The sequence below is a fragment of the Salvelinus sp. IW2-2015 genome, linkage group LG8, assembly GCF_002910315.2.
Source record: "Salvelinus sp. IW2-2015 linkage group LG8, ASM291031v2, whole genome shotgun sequence".
Lineage (NCBI taxonomy): Eukaryota > Metazoa > Chordata > Actinopteri > Salmoniformes > Salmonidae > Salvelinus > Salvelinus sp. IW2-2015.
In genome coordinates, this window is record NC_036848.1 from 27,482,448 (window position 1) to 27,496,943 (window position 14,496).

The 14,496-nt window shown below is 39.0% G+C and overlaps 1 pseudogene; it reads left to right on the plus strand.

Moving 5' to 3' along the window:
• The first annotated feature begins 7,552 nt into the window (after nt 1-7,552).
• On the plus strand, nt 7,553-8,632 carry LOC111967018 (homeobox protein Hox-B1b-like; annotated as a pseudogene).
• Nucleotides 8,633-14,496: the final 5,864 nt, after the last annotated feature.

Consider the following 14,496-nt stretch of genomic DNA (forward strand, 5'->3'; position numbering starts at 1 on the left):
AATAAACGTTATTAGACATTTACAACATATATCCTACCATTAACAGTTATTTTTCTTTTCTTTTTTTTAATGAACTTTTATTTATTCAGGGTAGCTCAATTGAGAGCTCATTCCCAATGGTGCCCTGAGTACACACATTTTTCTCACAACAGGAAGAACAATTTACATTACAATTAAAACAAGAAGAATAAAAATAACCACAAGGCACAACATCAACATCAACATTTCAACAAATAAACCACTACAATGGCAAGCCTAAATAAGTTCAGGAGTAAAAATGTCTTTAACAATTCACATAATAAGTTGCATGGACTCACTCTGTGTGCAATTTATAGTGTTTAACATGATTTTTGAATGACTACCTCATCTCTGTACCCCACACATACAGTTATCTGCAAGGTCCCTCAGTCAAACAGTGAATTTCAAACACAGATTCAACCACAAAGAACAGGGAGGTGTTCCAATGTCTTGCAAAGAAGGGCACCTATTTGTAGATGGATAAAAATAAAATAAAGCAGACATTGAAAACCCCTTTGGGCACGGTGAAGTTATTAATTATACTTTGGATGGTGTACCAATACACAGACACTACAAAGATACAGGCATCCTTCCTAACTCAGTTGCTGGAGAGGAAGAAAACTCTTCAGGGATTTCACCATGAGGCCAATGGTGTTTAATGTCTGTGAACATTATGTCCTGAATACAAAAAAGCATTATGTTTGGGGCAAATCCAACACATCACTGAGTACCACTCCATATTTTCAAGCATGGTGGTAGCTGCATCATGTTATGGGTATGCGTTAGCAGTCTGGCTATTTAGCAGTCTTATTTATTTTTTAAGAACAAATTCTTATTTTCAATGACAGCCTAAGAACAGGGGGTTAACTGCCTTGTTCAGGAGCAGAACGACAGATTTTTACCTTGTCAGCTCAGGGATTTGATCTTGCAACCTTTCAGTTACTAGTCCAACACTCTAAACATTAGGCTACCCTGCCGCTTGGGGGTAGAAGCTGTCTTGGAGCCTGTTGGTCCGAGAGCCGATGCTCCGGTACCCTTTGCCAGACGGTAGCAGAGTGAACAGTCTATGGCTTGGGTGGCTGGAGTCTTTGGCAATTTTTCGGTCTTTCCTCTGATATGGAGGTCCTGGATGGCAGGGAGCTCGGCCCCAGTGATGTACTGGGTTGTCTGTACCACCATCTGTAGCGCTTTGTGGGCAATGGCGGCGCATTTGCCATACTAAGGGGATGATGCAGCCAGTCATGATGCTCTCGATGGTGCAGCTGTAGAATTTTGTGAGGATCTGAGGACCCATGCTAAATCTTTTCAGCCTCCTGAGGGGTAAGAGGCGCTGCCATGCCTTCTTCACAACTGTGCTGGTGTGTGTTGACCACGTTAGATCCTTTGTGAAAAAAAGACTCACAGCTATAATCGCTGCCAAAAGTGATTCTAACATGTATTGACTCAGTGGGATGAATATTTATCTAATCAAGTGTTATATTCGTGTTTACATTTATTTTTATTTTTTACAAATGTAATAATTTGTCTTTCACTTTGACATTGCAGAGTATTTTGTGTGGATAGTTGACAAAAAATGACAGTTAAATCCCTTTTAATCCTACTTTGTGACACAACAAAATGTGGAACATGTCAAGGGGTGTGAATACTTTCTGAAGGAACTGTATCTGATATTGAATAAAGAAATGTGTAGTCTGCCAGTGGCAAGTTAGGGTTTTGTTTATGTTTTTCTGTAAATGGGACTTTATGATCGAGACTATTGACAGGCTTATCTTGTTTTTTTTTGTGTGGAGTTGTTGGATAAATATCTATAGATAGTTGTAATAATGTTATTATCATGCAATAGCTATATTCATATGTCTTTAATTAGTTTTATTCATTTGTCTATTCATTTAACACAGCATTGTACGAGATCTTCAGTTTCTTGGCAATTTCTCGCATGGAATAGCCTTCAGTTCTCAGAACAAGAATAGACTGACGAGTTTCAGAGGAAAGTTATTTGTTTCGGGCCATTTTGAGCCTGTAATCGAACCCACAAATGCTGATGCCCCAGATACTCAACTAGTCTAAAGGCCAGTTTTATTGCTTCTTTAATCAGAACAACAGTTTTCAGCTGTGCTAACATAATTGCAAAAGGGTTTTCTAATGATCAATTAGCCTTTTTATATTTGGATTAGCTAACACAACGTGCCATTGGAACACAGGAGTGATGGTTGCTGATAATGGGCCTCTGTACGCCTATGTAATTATTCCATAAAAATGTGCAGTTTCCAGCTACAATAGTCATTTACAACATTAACAATGTCTACACTATATTTCTGATCAATTTGAAGTTATTTTAATAGACAAAAAATTGGATTTTCTTTCAAAAACAAGGACATTTCTAAGTGACCCCAAACTTTTGAACGGTAGTGACATTGCCTCTAAGTCGGTTGAAAGTGTCCTATTCACGTCATGATGCTATTGAGATGATAAGATGGATTCATGCTGTCACCCCCCTTATCTAGGGAGTTTTTCCTAGCCACCGTGCTTCTACATCTGCATTGCTTGCTTTTCGGGGGTTTAGGCTGGATTTCTGAACATCGGCTGATGTAAACAGGGCTTTATAAATAAATTTGATTGTTTCATTGATTCTGTCTTTTTTCATAACCTTTCAGGACAGCAACCAAGAGGCCATTGGAAGAAAACTATCACGTGACTTCTGGGTGCAAATGATCCTTCAGAAGGTCAAAAAGGCCCCAGTAGCTGGTGAGGCCTTTCTTGGCAATGCTGAAAAATATGAAAACTACTACACTGAACAAAAATTTAAACGCAACATGTAAAGTGTTGGTCCAATGTTTCATTAGCCGAAATAAAAGATCCCAGACATTTTCCATACGCACAAAAAGCTTATTTCTCTCAAATTTTGAGCACAGATTTGTTTACATTCCTGTTAGTGAGCCACCTCCAACGTGTTTTAGAGAGTTTGGCAGTACATCCAACCGGCCTCAAAACCACAGACAATGTGTATGGCATTGTGTGGGCGAGCGGTTTGATGATGTCAACATTGCAAACAGAGTGCCCCATGGTGGCGGTGTGGTTATAGTATGGGCAGGCTACGGACAACAAAGACAATTTTATTGATGGAATTGGAACACCTCCCTTTTAATGTATTATCGCTGCAACTCCCCAACGGACTCCCCTATGGTTTCCCTAATGGGCATGGGGAGGTCGAGTCATGCTTCCTCCGAAACATGACCCGCCAAAGAGCGCTTCTTAATAACACAAGCCAGCTTAACCTGGAAGTCAGCCGCACCAATGTGTCGGAAGAAACACTGTTCACCTGACGACCGAGGTCAGCCTGCAGGCACCCGGCCCGCCACAAGAAGTCGCTAGAGCCCCCCCCTAACCCGGATGACGCTGGCCCAATTGTGCGCCACCCTATGAGACTCCTGATTACGGCTGGTTGTGATACAGCCCGGGATCGAAACCAGGTCTGTAGAGACACTTCTAGTGTCTAGTACACTTCTAGCCTTAGACCACTGCGCCACTCAGGAGGCCCTATTGATGGCAATTTGAATGCACAAAAATACCATGACTAGATCCAGAGGCCCATTGTGAGGCCCATTTTTTTTAAAGGTATGTGACAACAGATGCATATCTGAAATCCATAGATTAGGGCCTAAGGAATTTATTTCAATTGACTGATTTCCTCATATGAACTGTAACAGCAATATCGTAAAAATTGTTGCATGTTGCGTTTATTTTTGTTCCGTATATATTTGGAGATTCCCCATAATCAAGGTGTCAATGGGTTTAGACACAATCATGACGCACCAGCCCACCAACCCTTGGCCCACCTGGAGAGCCAGAGCAACTTGAAGGAGTTGGATTGCTCATCGCAGTTAAATGGCAACAAATCACAGCATTCACAGCACCCAAAGGAGCGTGACCCTAACTCAAATTCTACCTTCACCAAAAGCATCTTCCCATGGATGAAGGAGTCGACAAGGCAGATCTGGAAAAAGAACAACCGAGACAAACCCGTAAAAGTATATGGTGTGTATTCAAATGCGTAGCCAAACAGATGGACAGTAGGCGAAATCCCAATTACAAATAATAGATTTTTAAGCTTGATAAATGCTAATATTATTAGGTGATTACGACCAATGGGCGATGGCTAATTCTAGCCTATTTCCAGTTTCGACTGAAGCTTAAATGTTGATATAATGTAATATCATGTTGATAAGATTCCATTTATGATTATGTTACATTTAATTTTATCTCGGCAGAACTCTCTGGTAAAGAGGAAAGCCCAACAACTACAGCCTAAAAAGGGTGTGCACTGCGTACGCAAGCGGCCAGTTGGTGGAGCTCGAGGCGTTCCACTTAAATCGTTTCCTGTGCCATCCCAGGCGCGTGGCGATGCCTAACCAACTCAATTTTAAGGAAAGGCAGATCAAGATTTGGTTTCAAAATCTGAGAAGTACAAGAAAGATGAAAAGTTTAAGGACTGTGCTCTTCATCAGGTAGCCCAGAAGCTCTTACCATCAAATCGATTTGGTTTCAAAATCTGAGAAGTACAAGAAAGATGAAAAGTTTAAGGACTGTGCTCTTCATCAGGTAGCCCAGAAGCTCTTACCATCCTTGGTTATATTAATGCAATGGGTGATGATGATTATGATGCTGTTTCCCCCCCATCTTTAAAGCTGCAATATGTAACTTTCTGGGTGACTGACCAAATTAACATAGAAATGGGAGTTATAGCTATGTTATGATCATTGACAGCAAGTCTAAGAAGCAGTAGATCTGTTCTATTTGTGCTATTTCTATGCTTCCCATTCTTAAGTTTCGTTTTTGGGTCTTTAACTTTAGGTTTTGTACACCAGCTTTAAACAGCTGAAAATACAATATTTTGGGTTGTTGACTATATATTTCACAGTGGTTTAGCTGGTACAATGATTCTCTACACTATGCATTGCTTGTTTTGTCACATAAACTGAAATTTGTGGAACTATTAGAAAAATGGCAGAGCGATATCTGCATATTGCACTTTTAAAAGCTCTTCGATGTAAAATCCCCTGTTTAGGGGACCTGCTTGGTTCTGGTACTGGTTCCCGACCGACATTTTTGCTCATAAATTAATATGTGGAAATGGCTTGCAATGAACGGTAGGTAGCCCTGTTTCTCACTGACACAGGAGTATATATCTTCTGCCTGTATGAAGCTGGATTTGAAATCTGACTCCACTTGAAGCTGGGATGTCTCTCCTACCATTTCATTTGCTCTTCCAATTGTCCATCAACTCCGAGCTGAATCCTATGTCAACGCCACTAACACCACATATGCCTGGAATCCTTACATCGTAATGCAGAAGGAGAGAGTGTTTTTTGTTGCCGTAGCACATTCAGAGATCGATTTATAGCCAGTAATCTAAAATAATTCATAGATTTGAAACAAAACCACTTTCTGCTTGTCATGGATGGATAAAATAAATATGAGATGAAAGGCGAGTTCCTAAGGAGTTCAGTAAACCACGCTAGAGCTCTTTGAGACATTCACCGCAATGGGGTCAGAGGTTTTGATAAAGAGAGAGCTTTAGAAAATATGAACCTTTTCTCTAACTTTAAATACACAAATATGTATTTTACAGTTATAAGGAAGGTGAAATCTTATAGTTAGTGGTTTTATCAATTGATTATACTGTATGTAGAAAAATATGTGAAGCCTTATTCATACAGTTTTGTTGAATAGGAAATACTGTTTCATATTTTCATATTTTATCATATTTGTACTGTGTACTTGAGCTTGTCCTCAAAAGTGACTACACCTCAGCAATGTATAACTATTTTTACCAGAAAGGTAAGATTTTCAACCTTTCTTGGAGTATGTAGCATTACTAGTTATTGTTTATGGCCCTCTCATGATAAATCATTACTTTTGGGGATTTAAGTAGATTGCATTTAGTTATATTTAAAGCTTCAACAAAAATATTATGTCAGTGCACCAGTCTATTCAAACTCAATGAAAGCCCAACAGAAATATGCCAACACAACCCCAGAATATGCTCCATGCAGTATGCAGGACAATGATAGTATTTTATTCATAATGCTCAAGATGGCCCTGTTTATGTTGACGTGAACTTGCCATTCACTGCATATGGGATAAATAACTTGTGTAATAATACTGCACAGATGACATCAAGGCAACATAAACATACACTGTGATCCAAACACATCATACCTGTTGGGGCATAATTATTCTCAAGAAAGAATCAATCACGCTCTTAAACTGACTCATTAGTTGATGGAATCCAAACTTCAGGTTGTGCAATATTTTTTTTTTGGGCGCAAAGGCACATTACTCGCAATATCCAAATGCATGCAGCACCTACAGGCTATTGATCCTGTTGGACAGTTCTTTATTTATATTATTTTGGTTTCTTATCCAATTATCTGAAACCACAGGTTAATGTAAAACATCAAGTGTAGTTCAAATCAATATCAAGCAAAAACGTTTCTCACTTGTGTGTTTGTGCTAGACTTGACGTGGTGTACTTTTATAATTGGAGCAGGCATTGGAATATTAGAAAGATATTTATTACAATGTTATTTTGTATTATTTATAGGCTATTTATTAAATTAATTAATGGGAAATTCTTATTTTTTATTCTGTAAGACTGACATTTTTTTATCATAGGGCTTAGTGTTTACAGACAGACTGACACTTATGCTCGAGGGACCGATGAATCAATCAATGTTCCTCAAAATGTTATTTAAATGTGATATCCTTTTATGTACTCTATCAAGTGCATGTAGGCTATATGCTGACGAAGAATTGTCGTACTGTTGAATAAAATGCATGTGTTGGTTGTTCAGACGTTCTACAGCACCTGTGTGTTTATTTATGACACATATTGTTTTCAAAAAAGAGCATGCCCTACCTACAAATCTACTAAATGTAAAATACATAAAAAGTATGTTAAAATATGTCAAATGAAAGAGGCCACACGAAGTGTAGTCTGGTGAAAATTGTATGCAAAAATAAATGGTTAAATGTCTAAAAGGCACAATGATTTAGCCGTTTCTTTGTTCCCGCTTGAACAAATTGAAGAACCAGCTGTCAAGCGTTTAGAGGAGCGGAAGATTGATCATTGCATTCAAGACTCCTCTCTAAACTTATCTCTCAGCCAGTAAAACACGCCGAGTTAATAAAACAATTCACGAGCTGCTTTACTTATACACATTGGGAACATAATTTTATTGTATCATCTTGGAACAATGGAACATTTCAGTTCACTAAACTTACATAGGCCTATTCTTGGCACACTCGTAAAAAAGCACAGCTAATTGACTACTTCGAGCACATAGCCCATCCAAATCAACCGATTGCTTCAAACTCTAAAATATCGACAAACGAAATCTTTCATTTTTTAAAAGACTTAATCATTCTCCCACAGTCTGACCAGAAGGTATTTGCAGAAGTTACGTGTTCGCGTTCCTATCAAATTGATGGGCGAGTTTGATTCAACCATTTGTCATGTAAATGTAGGACGTTTGATGGATGATCCCGATTTGACAAACTGCTGTAGGTGCCTTGCCATTGACCTAAAGTGAGTCACATGGGCTGTCACTAAGGTGATATGAGCTTTGGTAGGCAGTTTTACAGCTTTGACATACAACCTAGAGGTTAGGTTGTAGGGCACAGGGAAGATACATTATCCGTCTTCATTAATTTTGCCATAACAATACAGTATGACCTCTTACTTAGATTATACAAGTAATAACCGGGGGACGAACATATTCAATACCAAGGCCGGATACCACAATTGAAACAATGTTTACATGTCCTCGTCTTCCAATTCATGCGCAACAAGTGATAGTTACGGGTCCGATGGGCGGTTAGTTGGTGGTTCTTCGGATGCCTCAGCATAAGACTTTGAGCCACATTCTCCGCCAGTATCAGCCACATCATATAGATCTCCAGTTTGGCACAACGGGAAACTCAGTGTATTGCTCGCCAACAGGGCCAAACGTGGACTAAGGACTTCATCAATACGCTCTCAATCATGAGAAAGAACGAGGTTTCATTCTGTCGCCTGGGATTCCTGTTTCAGCCATTGGAACGAACATGCCCCCCCTGGACGAGGGGAACAGTGGGCCAGGGTCTGCACCAAGCAGCTAGTATCTTCACTTTAGCAGTGGGAAACAGGGGCAGCAAGAAGACTTGGAGAGTATTTACTCGATATTAGTTCCTTCCCAATGTAGTGATAAGGATTCTGCTGATCAAATTTAAAAAACTTTCGACTGGATGAAAGTTAAGACAGGTTGGTTAACTACTGGGACATGGTCAGCAATAACATTGTCATGACAAAAGTTAATTTATAGACAACATTACAAAATATATATTTTTTGAGGACATTTAACAGAGACACTGCCTAATCAATGTGTGTGCTGTCCATGTTTGTGCATAAAACATGTACCGTGATGCGTAAAATAAATGATCAAATATAGAATGTGTATTTGTATTAGTATAACTGCACTGTTTGCTTGGCTGCTCACAATCATCACATAATCATAATAAGTCTACATAGTTGATTCCTGTTTTCATTTCTTCGTTCAAAATTACATTCATTCAATCAGTTCCTTCATCCATTCATTCACTTTTACAGTTTAACAATATGGAGTCCCTGGCCAAAAGACTGTAATCCACACCAACTTCACCACAAAGCAGCTGACAGAGCTCGAGAAGGAGTTCCATTTCAACGACCAGGGCCGGTCGAGTGGAAATTGCCGCTACTCAAGCACAACGAAACTCAAGTTAAAATTTGGTTCCAAAACCGCAGGACGAAGCAGAAAAAGCGCGAGAAAGCAGGCACGTTTTTTATAAACACAGCAGTACCGGCAAATGATGTGGTAGAGATCACCTCATCTTCTCCTAATGTGTCACCAAGCTCGAAGACCAAAAGCAACCATTTTACAAATAATATTTGAAATACCGCACTCAGGGTGCTGCACTTTGCTTATCACATTTTCAAAGATAACTCAGGTTTTACAGGTAGGATTAAGGCGCACTAATTTCTGCAGCCAATTCAGTGTAATGTTTGCACTATTCACACATGGTATTTTCAGACAAATTCGTTTTATAATTTAACTAATTATGAGAGAAATAAAATGAATGAAATATTTGTTTTGAAAATGTAAGTCTGTATTTGTGCTGATTTGCATATTTGTGAGTGAACGGAATGTTCCCATACAGTAGGCTATAAAGTATGACCATAAGGATATGGTGCAAGAAAACATAAATCTATAGTTCTTCTTCTTGGTGTTCTTTTTATGCAAATAGTATTTTGAAAGGAAAATATATCGCTGTTTTGTGAAACTATTTTAAATCAGGCTACTCAGGAAATTAGGAATCAGATCGATTGACAATCTCGTATTATTGATCTCTATATAATATATGTATATATTATAAAACTACGACTAATATACAATGTTCTGTCTCTCTTTGCAGTTGAGTTCTACTCGTCCTTTTTCTTTGCATAATGTGACAGGAGAAGTCTTTCACCACACCTCGGAATACGTCCAGGGGTTCTAACCATGACAACAAACTGCATGGCGCCAGGTCTCACACTAGAAGTGTTACCAGTGTACCAAATTGTTTATGGGACTAATAAAAATAAAACTTCAACGGTCAAAATGAATGACCTTTGAATGTGGCATGAACACAACCAGTCATTATATTTCCATCTGATTGTCAAACAAATCACGTCAAAAAGTAGGCTACCTGTGCATGTTCTTACACTCCAAAATAATTCCAGCATCCAAACTGCATGTATACTCGAGCCATTTGATGAATGTAAATATAAATCTGTTACAAAACACCAAAATGTGTGCCTAATGACATTCAGCAGTTGTCATTGATTAGGCCTAAATTAATTGATTCGTCTTGTTGACAAATTCAGAATTTTTGTAGCCTGAAAAGTCGGGACACCTGAAATGGGTCTGAAACTGTCCCAGGAAAAACGTGATGGTCACCCTAACACACACCGTCAACTTACTAAAATGTGCATTACCATGAACTTCAAATTGGCCTACTGGTAGCCAGTGATGTAGGCCAGTGGTAATAAAAAATATGTGGGTAAACATTAAGTACATTAAATACATTAAGCAATGGTCCCTATACTTTCACTGCATTTTTCTGAAAAGGTGGGTAAACGGGGCTTACTTGCGTTTACCTTCCACTAAGACTACACCACCGCCGGTAGCCTACCCTCTAAGCCGAGGCAATTATACACACGTGAACACACGCAGAACAGGTAACCATTCAATATAATACATGAGTTGAATCAAAACATGTCTTACACCCTAGTTCATCAGTTGTCCATAATTCACGAGTTAATAACTGGAGTCTTCACAGATCTTGTTACACAATATACGACCTTTCTTTCCTTACGTTAAGGACATTTATGACAGTGTTAGGCTATTTGTAATTCTTAAGCATTCAACAATTCAAATAGAACACTGCATTTAAAGCCTGTACAAATTATGGATCTTGGAGATCTCGGGGGAAATGCACTGTAAGTGTAACTATGCCTATATTACACGTTTCGCTGTGAAAACAGTTCTCTTGGGCACACACACCCAAAACATTGCAGGTCTATGCCATTGCAAAATCACATGCTTCTAACCGAACGTTAAACCTCTTCTAACCGAAAGTCACCTTATAGGCCTACTGTCAATAACGTATAGCCTACTTGTTGGATGGATTGGATGCGCATTGGTGTCGAGCTCTAGGCTAGTTGTCTAGTGATATTCTCGACCATCATATTGTCGACCACAAATATCGATAGAAAATAATAAAGGTAAATAACTGGTCTACTACTTCTGGCCACAGATGGCAAGTAGAACACCAGTATCCGTGCGCACCTGAAAAACAAAGCAATTAGCACTATGAACAGCTGACTGACAAAATCAAAAAAAAGTCTAAATCAACGGATAAATCGAACGCATTGGAATAAAGGCGGTTTTTATTAAAAGATCCATGCCAAACAAATTGCGAAAATTAGGAAGTACAACGGAATATCTATATGTAAAGTAGCTCAGCTAAGGCAGAAATTCAGCACCAATCCTACTACTGAGTGGACAGCGCAGCCACAAATAAATGTAATGGTTTATTAAACAATAACATAAAGGTGGGGGGAAGCTTTTATTTTCATATTTACAATTGTAAAAAAAAAAAAAATGCCCTGAGATCCACAATCAATTAGCACAGTTTCTCACTTGCACTTGCCACTTTCTCTTTGATTGTTATAATTGTTCAGTCATCTCCGGATGGTATAGACAGTCTCAATATTTGCACTGGTTGTTAGGTTTGCACAGTTCCTGCCCCAGAGGCACTGGCCTGTCAGTGCCCTCTCCACCAAAGCCGAGGTTCATTCAAAGTTCACCCACAAATGGATTCACGAAGGCCTCTAGTCAATCTGTCAGGACACCAGAATGGCTTCGAAGAGTCAACTACAGGTCTCCCTCTCTCCTTTTTCTTTGCCTTTAATATTCGAGGCTAAAAATGGCAGGGGATATTTTTTCATCTACATATTGTATGGCTTGTTAGACAATTGAAGTGGATAATCATCATAGTTCCTTTCAAAATGTTACCATTAATTGTTAACAAAGATGGAACTCGTGCTAGATGATGATAATTTCATTAAAAGGCATATCTGCCTCATTGCCTCCAGCCGCCCACAACCCATGCCATCTTCTCCTCCCTCATTGTCTCTCTCTTTTTCAAGCTCTCTTCCTCCCATTTCCCTCTTCAGACTGTTTGAACAGCTAGTCAGCAGGCAAGCCCCGAGGATTTGAAATACATCTACATGAGTTTTTACGTTCTCTTCTAACAATTGGCATTAGTAATTGATAGATTTTCATTCCATTCTCTTCTGGAATATGCCAGGGGATGCCGATTCTGCAGGTAGCAGATCACGCTTTGACCAGGCAAAATGAGGAAGCTATATCATCCACTAGAGGCAACGTGAGCGCTAGGCACTGGTTTTTGTTTTAAGCCTTTCCCAAACCTTAATCCTTAAGAGGTTATTGACGCAACTGTAATATAATTTAAAAAATCCCCATCAAAATCCCTCAATTTAAGATAGAGATATAGGTTGAATCTCAATCCACCACATCCGCCTATGTTGGCCTACCGCATCTGTGGTGGAAGTTGGCCGAGGTCCAGCGGTGTTTGTCAGACCATGAGACATCCCGAAAATCGGTCTTCTCACGAAAATGTCTGTAGTGTCCGAACGGTTTGGCCTACAAACTAATATGACCACTCTATGTAAAGATGGGATTCTAACGAACAAGATGGTATTCACTTTGCTCTAGGAATGTGCTATTCGAATAATTTATATGGGCTATACAGTAGTAGTAAAGGCCAAATTCAATATATTGATATATATTTTTTTAAATACCTACAGGGGCCCTAAAATTCCAAATCAAATAGCTAAATGATCCATGCTATGACCATGTAAAAACAATTCCATATGTTAGCTTAGTAGAACCACGCAAAGGCTTAGACTTTTAGCGGTTTTAACCCTTAATTTAAGCACTTGAACCAGCCGCAGACTACGGCTCCGAGGGTTGTATGTTCAATCCCAGCGCTAGGCATAATTTTTTTTTGTATATATTTTTTTAAAGGGGAATTGCACCCACTGATTTGGACTACTTTGACTTGCTCCTGAAGAGATGCTGGTAGCCATGACAGAATACCATCTGTGGTCATCTTCGCCATATAACCCCCCCCCTCCCACCCAATTGGTTTATACTCCCTTATCCTCTTGGAATGAAATTATTTTTGGAGGTTGCTAAACCATTGCAATCACATTTCTGGACATGTTATGATACCCACTTTTGCTTCTTCTGGTAGGTCCTGGCACATGTTCATAACCTGGGGATCAGTTTGGAACCAACTTTGTCTAACAGAAAAACAGTGATTGTCATCATCTCTCAATTATAAACATAACTAGACAAATAGTAAAATCTCAGTTGGAAGCTAATTCTATTCTTTACAGATGTAGACTGGCTGACTCCAGATTGGATTTGATTCAGGCCGTGATGCCGTTTCACTATGCAACCAACTGTGACATGTTTTGGTATGTCCCTTGGTTGGTTTGAGTTTGTTGGTTGGTATGAGTTTGTTGCTGCTAGTTCGTACACTGTTGTAGTCAGACATGAGTTAGATAGTACCACCATAGCTCCATCCAATATTTATTTGTGCCCTAGATATGGGTTGCACTTCAGAGGCTAATGTGACTGTTTCATCTAAATGACACTAACTTAGTGGCATGGAAATACGATGACATTGCTAAAGTAGGCAAGTAATTAGTTGGAAACAACTTTGACATATTATGATGTCGTCAAATTTACTTTCGAGAGATGGCAATGTTGCCATTACTGTTACTAGCAAAGTTCATAACAAAATAGCTATCAATGCTAATGTTAGCTAGCAAAAATGCGGGGGTCCCCTCAATCTTAGATATCTGGCTAAAGTTATACTGCATCTTAAGTCAATCTGGCGACATCAAAATCATGACAAAAGGTTTTCCTACTAATTATTTGCCTTCTTTTGAAATGTTATCGTGTTTCCAAGCCATATCCGGAATCGTGTTAGTAAACGTTACCTAACGAGCTAGCTAGGTAGCTCGTTAGGTAACATTGACTAACACCGTTCCATACACATTTTGGGCAACCGCGGTATTCAAATGAGGCTGCATTGAAAACTAATGGGACTGTAGTGACTGTGTTGGCATCAAACTCCAGGTGTGAACTAAGTTCTATTCAGCGTTGATTGACATGATAATGGACTAATAGTATTGGAGAAAAGTTGAAAAATCGGACCCCTCCGACGCTGTACGTTAAAGTGTGACGTGTCACAACGTAACGTTCGGCACGCACTATGCAACTCATTCTCTCGCAGATTAAAACAAGAAATTATCAATGGTGAATGTAATGGTGAGTGTAAAGTTAATTACTCATGAGTTCAATAGTTATTTCAATTGTTCATTTTTCGCGTCATCACTGCGAGCCATCATGACTCTCAAAAATCGGGACAGCTGCAGATCACTTGTGAAGATAAACCCTATTCAAATTCGACACAAAGCTTCAAATAAGTATGTAATGAGACGTTATATACACTCTTTATAGTGTTTTATGTACATTTTAGAGGTGATAAGTTGGACAAAACAACAAATCAACATAGCCCCATTCAATGAAGGGAAGCAAAGTGGGCGGAGAGGTAATTTGCATTTGGAGCTTGGCGAAAGGGGGCATGATTTGTTGACAAACAATGCATTCGGAAAGTATTCAGAGCCCTTGACTTTTCCAGATTTTGTTACGTTACAGCCTTATTCTAAAATGGATTTAAAAAAATCCTCATCAATCTACACACAATACCCATAATGAAAAAGCAAAAACATTTTTCTTTTAAAATGAAAACCCCCCCAGAAAT